Below are 8785 nucleotides of genomic sequence, written 5' to 3'. Positions count from 1 at the left end.
GATCTACCAACCGGGATAGGTTTAACTTGTGTAGTACCTCCCACCTGGATTCCCAGATATCGAAAGCTCTTCCCTACCGTTCTAAGCGGCAGCTCTCCCAGTCTCTTCTCCTGCCCTCTTGCCTGGATCGCAAACATCTCGCTTTTCCCCATGTTCAATTTATACCCCGAAAAATTGCCAAATTCCCCCAAGATTCGCATTACTTCCCTCATCCCCTCCAACGGGTCCGAAATGTACAAGAGCAGGTCATTGCGTAGAGCGAGACCCTTTGCTCCATCCCCCCCCAAACCAGCTCTTTCCAGTTCCTCGAGGCTCTTCACGCCATGGCCAATGGGTCTCTGGCCAGAGCAAACAGTAGCGGGGAGAGGGGGCACCCTTGCCTGTTCCTCGGTGTAGTTTAAAATACCCCGACCTCAGCCGGTTCGTACGCACACCGGCTACTGGTGCCTGATAGAGCAACCGCACCCAGTCAATAAAGCCCTCACCAAACCCAAACCTTCCCAGCGCCTCCCACAGGTAATTCCACTCCACCCGATCAAAAACCTTCTCCGCATCCATCGCTACCACCACCTCCACCTCCTCTCCTTCTGAGGGCATCATAATAACATTTAGAAGCCTTCAAACGTTGGCCTTGAGTTGTCTGCCCTTAACAAATCCCGTCTGGTCTTCCCCTATCACCCCTGGGACACAGTCCTCTATCCTCGTGGCCAGTATCTTAGCCAGCAGTTTGGCGTCCACATTCAGTAGAGAAATCGGCCTGTATGACCCGCATTGCTCCGTATCCTTCTCCCGTTTCAGGATCAATGAAATTGAGGCCTGCGACATTGTTGGGGGGAGGACTGCCTTCTCTCTTGCTTCGTTAAATGTCCTCACCAGCAGTGGGCTCAATATCTCTGAAAACTTCTTATAGAATTCCACCAGGTAGCCGTCAGGCCCCGGGGCCTTGCCCGACAGGAGACCACAGACCTGTCGGCACCAGTGAGAGAGATGGTTGGGACTCGCTTTGATTGCTGGTGACCAATGAATTGGCCCAAAAGGCTGTACTCTGCCTGGTAACAGGTGGTGATTGCATTACATCCCAGTGCAATGCTTTTCAGAGTCTCAAAGTTTTCGTTTTGATCCTGGCAGCACAAAGGAAGGTTCTGCTGCTCTCTTTCCTCCGAATCTCTTTGCAGACAGCTGGGCCTTCAGCTCGAGGGTCACATCCAGGCCTATATCTTTCTGTGTAGACACTTTATTTTACATCAGACCTTGCCTTTAGCTCATAGTTTGACTTCAAATCTTTGCAGTCTCAATAGAATGACACCCAGTCTGACTGGCGAGAGAATCAGCCCTCACAGTGTTCTTATGGAGAGGATTAATTCGATCTTTTTGGAAAGTGTTTGTTAAATTCCTCCATCCAGGCTGCAGAATCAAAAGTTAAACCAAACTGGAACCTCGTAACTTTGAAAACATTCCAGTGGGATCAGATCCAATCAATGCCTGTTCCCGGGCAGAGTACAGCCCTTTGGGCCAATTCATTTGCCACCAGCCAAATCAATAAAACCGAGTCATCGCTGACGTTAGCCAGTCTAAAACAGCACAGCCTTCTGGATTCTTCTATTTGAATTAAAGCCACAGATGCCTGAAAGACACATGACCACCAACCATCCAAGGATCAAAAATGCAACGGCAAAAGTAAAAGAAAGGGGAAATAAGGGAGCACACACGAGGGACCAGTACATACCCCCCTCGCTCAAAAGAATGAAACTTCAGAGCATGGATGTTTCATTATGAGGTATGCAAGACATAAATCACAAATACATATCCATCCCCAGCTTCCCTACCCAATCGCTACATTGGTAACATCGGCCATCTTTAAACGTGTGACAGAGCATCCACAAACACGTTATCGTTTCCGGGAATATGGACAAGGGCCTGGTTTAGCACAGGGCTAAATAGCTGGCTTTTAAAGCAGACCAAGGCAGGCCAGAAGCACGGTTCAATTCCCGCACCAGCCTCCCCGAACAGGCGCCGGAATGTGGCGACTACGGGCTTTTCACAGTAACTTCATTTGAAGCCTACTTGTGACAATAAGCGATTTTCATTTCATTTCAATTTTAACATTGATCTGTTGAAATGATAATCTGCAACTAAATAATCTTGTATTCCAGATCTTAAACGTCTCCATAAACACAAGCAGATTATGGTCTGGAGAGGTCCGGGGCGGCAGCAATGGTTCATCCTCCAACATGGCCGTCAATCTCCCAAACACTACTTGATGTTCTGTGGACCACACTGTTTTTGCTTGTTTGTGCAACATGTCCAACATGCATTGTATTTCAATCTCTAACTGAGTCCGTTTCTGTGGTTTTAGTCAAGACAGATGCGGCTTTAGTGGTTCATAATTTCTATGTCTACATCATAAGTAGCTAACAGAGTTCCCCCTGTTTTTTCCCTACAACTCCATCTACACTCTTTCTGTGTCTCGCGTATTGCAATCAGTCTTTTCTGATTGTCCAATTAATATTTAACCAAATTTCGAGGATCTCCTGCAACTAAACTGCAAGTAGTCATGGCAATGCTGAGAGAAATATTGGGTTCATGTTTAACCAAAAAATACTCTTCATCCCCTCCAGCTTTACATTCTCTCTTGTCCTTCACATGGCTACCTTCAGCAACAAGTGCTGCTGAGGGTTCAATCCTCTCAGAATTGGTTGACTGAGTTCTCAGAATCTGGTTCATTACCAGTGCCATTTGACATGTGATCAATTTCCTTCCACATTGTTTTATTTGAGCATACATCTGTCCCGGCTGTCTCCTTAAATTCCAAATCTTTTGCCCATATGCCTCGGGAACAAATTCATATGCACCCAGAATAACCTTTTTTACCTCGTCATAATTCTGAAACACCCGCTCTGACAGGGGAGCATTAACCTCCTGTTCCCGTCTGCTCAGTTTACTCTGCATTGGTAATGTCCAATATTCTCTTGGCCACTCCATTCGGGTCACCATTTTCTCAACAGCCTTAAAAAAGAGGGGCAGGTTTAGCACAGTAGGCTAAACAGCTGGCTTGTAATGCAGAACAAGGCCAGCAGCGTGGGTTCAATTCCCGTACCGGCCTCCCCGAACAGGCGCCGGAATGTGGCGACTGGGGGCTTTTCACATCACTTCATTGAAGCCTGCTTGTGACAATAAGCGATTATTATTATTATTATTAAAAGGTTTCCACCTCCTTCTCTTTGAATTTTGGGAGGGCCTGTATAAATTTAAACATATTGCCACGGGGTTCCATTCTAGAATTAGTCTTGCCTCTAATTTCTGGCACCTTCATCCGGAACTCTTTCTCATTTTGCTTTCTCCTCTCTCTAGTTCCAGCTTCCGCATCCCCATTTCTTTTTCTCTTTCCTTTTTTAAAATTTCAATTTTTCTAATTATGGGGCAATTTAGCGTGGCCAATCCACCCCCCTGCACATCTTTGGGTTGTGGGTGTGAGACACACGCAGACACGGGGAGAATGTGCAAACTCCACACGGACACTGCAAACCTGGTAGTGCAGATGGAATGTAATATCCCGCACAGCACCTAGGGAATGGGAATTCTCGCCTTTCCCGTGCTCTTTGCGGATTATGAGCTCCCTCGCTAGGGGCGGGGCATCTCAATTACCCAGTGTATATAAGGTCGGCCAGCAAGGCACTGACCAGATGGAATCCGGTAGGGGTCTACCGGGAAGTGTTGGTTGTAAATAAAACATTATTTTTACTCGGTGTGGACTCCTGTGCCCGTATTAAACTGGCAACGAGGAGTAAACTGGTTTACTGTCAATGCTGCAACCTTCTCAGCTGAACCTTCTGGAAACAAGTTTAGATGTCTTTGATTTGCTATGCCTCTATTTGGGCATTTAGTGCTAGGGTTATAAGGGCACGAAGAGCCACCTGGATTTTGGCCACGTTGCCTGAATGGCATCCAAGGAAAACCTCCGGGAATTTACTGAGTACCGTCCCCAAACCGCCAGATCCCACTTGGAGGATCTGCTGCCAATCCAACTGCAGCTGGTGCAGCCAATTGTGGCCGGTTGCGTTATTTCTTCCGGGTCAAAAATATGATGGAGAGCGAGTGCCAGACAGTCATACTGTTGATGGCCTGTGGACCGCATACGTTTGGAGTGTCACGTACCCACCAGGGTTTTGTGAGCAATGAACTGTTTTGTCTGACATACACCGTAATCGGTACTGTCTCCATAATATGGAAACTTAGAGAAAGCTTTTGGGTGAAGTCTCCCTAAGTATTCAGCAGGCGCTGCAGATCTCCCTATCCCAAGAAAATGTGGAATGAAACGTCTGAGAGATACAAGGAATGGAGGTGAATGTTTTGGGATGTCATTCCTCACGTAGTATCCCGCAGTTTCGACTGAACGCCGCTGTGACTCTGGCTTCTAGGGGAAGAGCCAGCTACCGGGATGTGCAATGCCACCAAACCCGGCTGAAGGCAATTCAGGCCTGTGTGCAACATGTGGATCCTGGCCTATGTGTACCTGCCGGCAGCAGGAAGGCCAGGGCTTCAGATGCCACGGTCAACGCAAGCGTCAGCCTAGGGGCCGGTCTTTGCATCTGGATGACCAGAAGAGACAGAGGACAAGGCTGAGATGCAACTGAACTGTTTGGCAGTGCCCTGTGTGGCCCCTATTCGCATTCCGGTACAGGTGGACGGTCTTATCCGCCAAATGGAGCTAGATATGGGAGCGGCCGTTTCTGTCGTGGTGCAGAGCACTTTCGATCTTACCAAGCAAGGAGTGCATACTTTGTCTTTGCTGACATGGCAGCCATGGCATTTGGCCGCTTGTACCAGAGAACAACTGAATATTGTGGGGTCCACCCTCACTCCGGTGGTTTATGGGCGCCGATCAGTGCACCTTCCCCTCATTGATGTGCAAGGAACCGCCCTAGCCTGTTAGGCCACAATTGGCTGCACCAGCTGCAGTTGGATTGGCAGCATATCCTCCAAGTGGGATCTGGCGGTTTGGGGACGGTACTCAGCAAATTCCTGGAGGTTTTCCTTGGATGCCATTCAGGCAACGTGGCCAAAATCCAGGTGGCTCTTCGTGCCCTTATTAAACGTTGGGAGTTGATTTTATGGAAAATCTTAAATCAGCAGAATGAGAGTCAGAGTGTGGCCAGAATAAATTTGCATGGAGAACATTGGCATGGAGAACCGTACATCAAAACTGGATTGGATTTGTTTATTGTCACGTGGACCGAGGTACAGTGAAAAGTATTTTTCTGCGAGCAGCTCAACAGATCATTAAGTACATGAGAAGAAAAGGGAATAAAAGAAAATACATAATAGGGCAACACAAGGTACACAATGTAACTACATAAGCACTGGCATCGGGTGAAGCATACAGGGTGTAGTGTTAATGAGGTCAGTCCATAAGAGGGTCATTTAGGAGTCTGGTGACAGTGGGGAAGAAGCTGTTTTTGAGTCTGTTCATGCGTGTTTTCAGACTTCTGTATCTCCTGCCCGATGGAAGAAGTTGGAAGAGTGAGTAAGCCGGGTGGGAGGGATCTTTGATTATGCTGCCCACTTTCCCCAGGCAGCGGGAGGTGTAGATGGAGTCAATGGATGGGAGGCAGGTTCGTGTGATGGACTGGACGGTGTTAACGATGCTCTGAAGTTTCTTGCGGTCCTGGGCCGAGCAGTTGGCATACCAGGCTGTGATGCAGCCCGATAGGATGCTTTCTATGGTGCATCTGTAAAAGTTGGTAAGAGTCAATGTGGACATGCCGAATTTCCTTAGTTTCCTGAGGAAGTATAGGCGCTGTTGTGCTTTCTTGGTGGTAGCGTCGAAGTGGGTGGACCAGGACAGATTTTTGGAGATGTGCACCCCTAGGAATTTGAAGTTGTTAACCATCTCCACCTCGGCCCCGTTGATGCTGACAGGGGTGTGTACACTACTTTGCTTCCTGAAGTCAATGACCAGCTCTTTAGTTTTGCTGGCATTGAGGGAGAGATTGTTGTCGCTACACCACTCCACTAGGTTCTCTATCTCCCTCCTGTATTCGGACTCATCGTTATTCGAGATCCGGCCCACTATGGTCGTATCGTCAGCAAACGTGTAGATGGAGTTGGAACCAAGTTTTGCCACGCAGTCGTGTGTGTACAGGGGGTAGAGCCGGGGGCTAAGTACGCGGCCTTGCGGGTAAATTTCACGAAACCGTCCAACTTTTCCACTGTAAACAAAGGCTGATCTGGTCAGAACCACAGACACTGGGCGCCTGCCCGCTGCATTGTGGGATTTGTTGGTCATTTGGGGCTCCCGCTGCATTGTGGGATGTGCAGTTCGGGGGTGGGGATTACCCGCTGCATTGTGGGATGTGTAGTTGGGTGAGGTTCCCGCTGCATTATGGGATGTGTGGTTCGGGTGGGCATTTCCCGCCGCTTTCCCAATGCGGGGCTCGAGCGGAAAAGACTACAACTCCCGCTGGCAAGTTGGGCCGCCAAACTCTCCCAATGGAATTTACAAATATAAGATTAATAAATTGCATCAAATTTCACGAACCCTTACATCTAATTTCAGGAATCCTTCCAACTTTGAAAAGATGAAATACATTTTCCGCCCTGTGATAACATTCTGACCGGAAAGCCGCGGCTTCGCCCCCGCCCTTCAGGTTGGGGGCTGTGCGGCCAGTGCGCATGCGCATCCCCGACTCCCGCCTCGTGCGCACGTGATTCCTAATAACCGTTAGATTCAAACTTCAGAGAGAGGGTGAGGGAGGTGGGGGGGAAGGAGGGAGGGAGGGGGAGGGTGTGAGGAGTGGAGAAGATGAGGGGAGGGGGAAGGAGGGAGGGGAGAGAGGGGGAGGGGGAAGGAGGGGGAGGGTGTGAGGAGTGGAGACGATGAGGGGAGGAGGTGAGTGGGAGGGGGTGAGGGGCAGGATTTAGGGGGGTCATTCCCATGAAAGAAGTAGGGGACGGGTGCAGGGCAAGTAAGTGGGGCCTCTGCGAGGATGGGGGAGGGGGTTAAGGGTAGGTGTCCTGGAATGGGGGGCTTTAGGAGGGGGACCCTCAGGGATCCCATAGCGGAGTGTCCTGACTTGGGTAGGGGGGAGGGTAATGCCCATGTGTGTCTGAGGTGACAGTTCCCTTGGGTGAGGGGGTGCGGGGGTGGGGTGGGCTGGGCCCCTGAAGCTCACTTAGAGATCGGGGCACCCTTTCAAAACGGTGCCCCGATCTCTGAGGAGCTGTTCTGGCTAGCAAGTTCAATGAGCTTCCAAACTCATGATCGCTGCCATCAAGAAGGACAAGGGCTATATCGCCATATCTTCATTGTCAGTGGCTCAAACTCTGAGAACTCCCTCCCTGATAGCACTGTGAGTGTACCCGCAGCACATGGAAGGCAACTCACCAACATCTTCCCAAGGACAACATGGCCGCAAAATCCTGCCCAGGGAGAAAGACAGATGTTATCAGAGCCATAAGGAAAATGATGACAGAGAACAACAGGTTAAAGTCCAACAGGTTTATTTGGAATCACGAGCTTTCCAAGCGTAGCTCCTTCATCACTCTCATGTTTGACTTTAACCTGATGTTGTAAGACTTCTTACTGTGCCCACCCCAGTCCAACGCCGGCATCTCCACATAATGATGAACAGAGAGGCAGAGTAAGAGTGGCCGATAGATAGAGAGCTAGACAGAGAGACATGGGCGAAGAGACAATCTGGCAAAATAAAATTATTGCAGCATAGGTTAAGCAAAACTTCATTAACAAAGAGATGAGGTAGTTTTTTAATGTTACGATCTGGAATGCACTGTCAGGCAGGCCAGTGGAAGTAGATTCGATAGTAACTTTCAAAAGAAAGTTAGATAAGTAGTTGAAGGTGTCATGTGAGTGTTCCTTTAAGAAAGGTTTTTGTCTTATCACATGGCTTCAGTGATGTCATTGTGTGGGTGGAGCTGAGCTGTGGCTGTGAGCTGTTTCTGGTTTCACTTTTTTTGATTTGACTGCTGTGGACTCGGACAGGAGAAAGAAGTGTTTTGCCCTGTCTCTCTCGTTTCATTTTAAATATCTGTTCCAGTAAAAATCACCTTGGTGGTTGAGGTGGTTTAAGACATAGTTTGCTTTCCAGAAGGGTTTAAATCCCGTAACAGCCTCCCAGAACAGGCGCTGGAATGTGGCGACTAGGGGCTTTTCACAGTAACTTCATTTGAAGCCTACTTGTGACAATAAGCGATTTTCATTTCATTTAAATTTCATCTGCTGGTGAGACGGGGTCAGATTATCAGGGAAAGTCAGTCTTATTCAAGTGAGAATGCAGAGTGAATTACAAACACAAAGACACCCCACAGCTACATTAATCTATGTATAACACTTAATGAATTCCCCCTTAACTGTTCCAATTCAAAAAGCAAAATCCCATAAACCAAAAACCCCTTTTCAAGGGCTTGGCCAGCACTCTGCATTCTCACTTGAATAAGACTGGCTTTCCCTGTAGGAAATAAGGATAGTTGGAAAAATATGTAAATTATAGTCAAGATATTTTTAGATATTCCCTCAGGATGATTTCAAAATAATCTGCCAAAAATATTGTCTTGTTACAGCTGCACATCTATTTTTTTTGACTGGATTATTCTGTGATTTGATGCTGACTGTACACCATGGAGTTTGACTGGCTTCACCTTCAGTGTAAGTTACATACAATAATGAACTAAAAATCTTTTTATTCTCTTAATGGTTAATAATTTTATGTTCTTGTTTTAGAAAAACCCTTTGTATATTTGAAACTCATGATGTAAAATTGCTGCAACC

The 8785-nt window shown here is 47.9% G+C and overlaps 1 protein-coding gene across 1 annotated transcript in view; it reads left to right on the top strand.

Annotated features, from left to right (window-relative positions):
- The first annotated feature begins 7211 nt into the window (after nt 1-7211).
- Nucleotides 7212-8785, top strand: part of LOC140387137 (RNA-binding protein 45-like) — a 51118-nt gene continuing 49544 nt past the window's right edge. Inside the window, exons 1-2 of the mRNA XM_072470148.1 lie at nt 7212-7482; nt 8578-8662. The gene's annotated coding sequence lies outside the window, so the exon portion shown is untranslated. The remainder of the gene's footprint in view (nt 7483-8577; nt 8663-8785) is intronic.

Source organism: Scyliorhinus torazame, chromosome 12 (genome assembly GCF_047496885.1).
Source record: "Scyliorhinus torazame isolate Kashiwa2021f chromosome 12, sScyTor2.1, whole genome shotgun sequence".
Lineage (NCBI taxonomy): Eukaryota > Metazoa > Chordata > Chondrichthyes > Carcharhiniformes > Scyliorhinidae > Scyliorhinus > Scyliorhinus torazame.
Note: the sequence above shows the minus strand (reverse complement) of the source record. Positions and strands in the feature narration are given on the sequence as shown.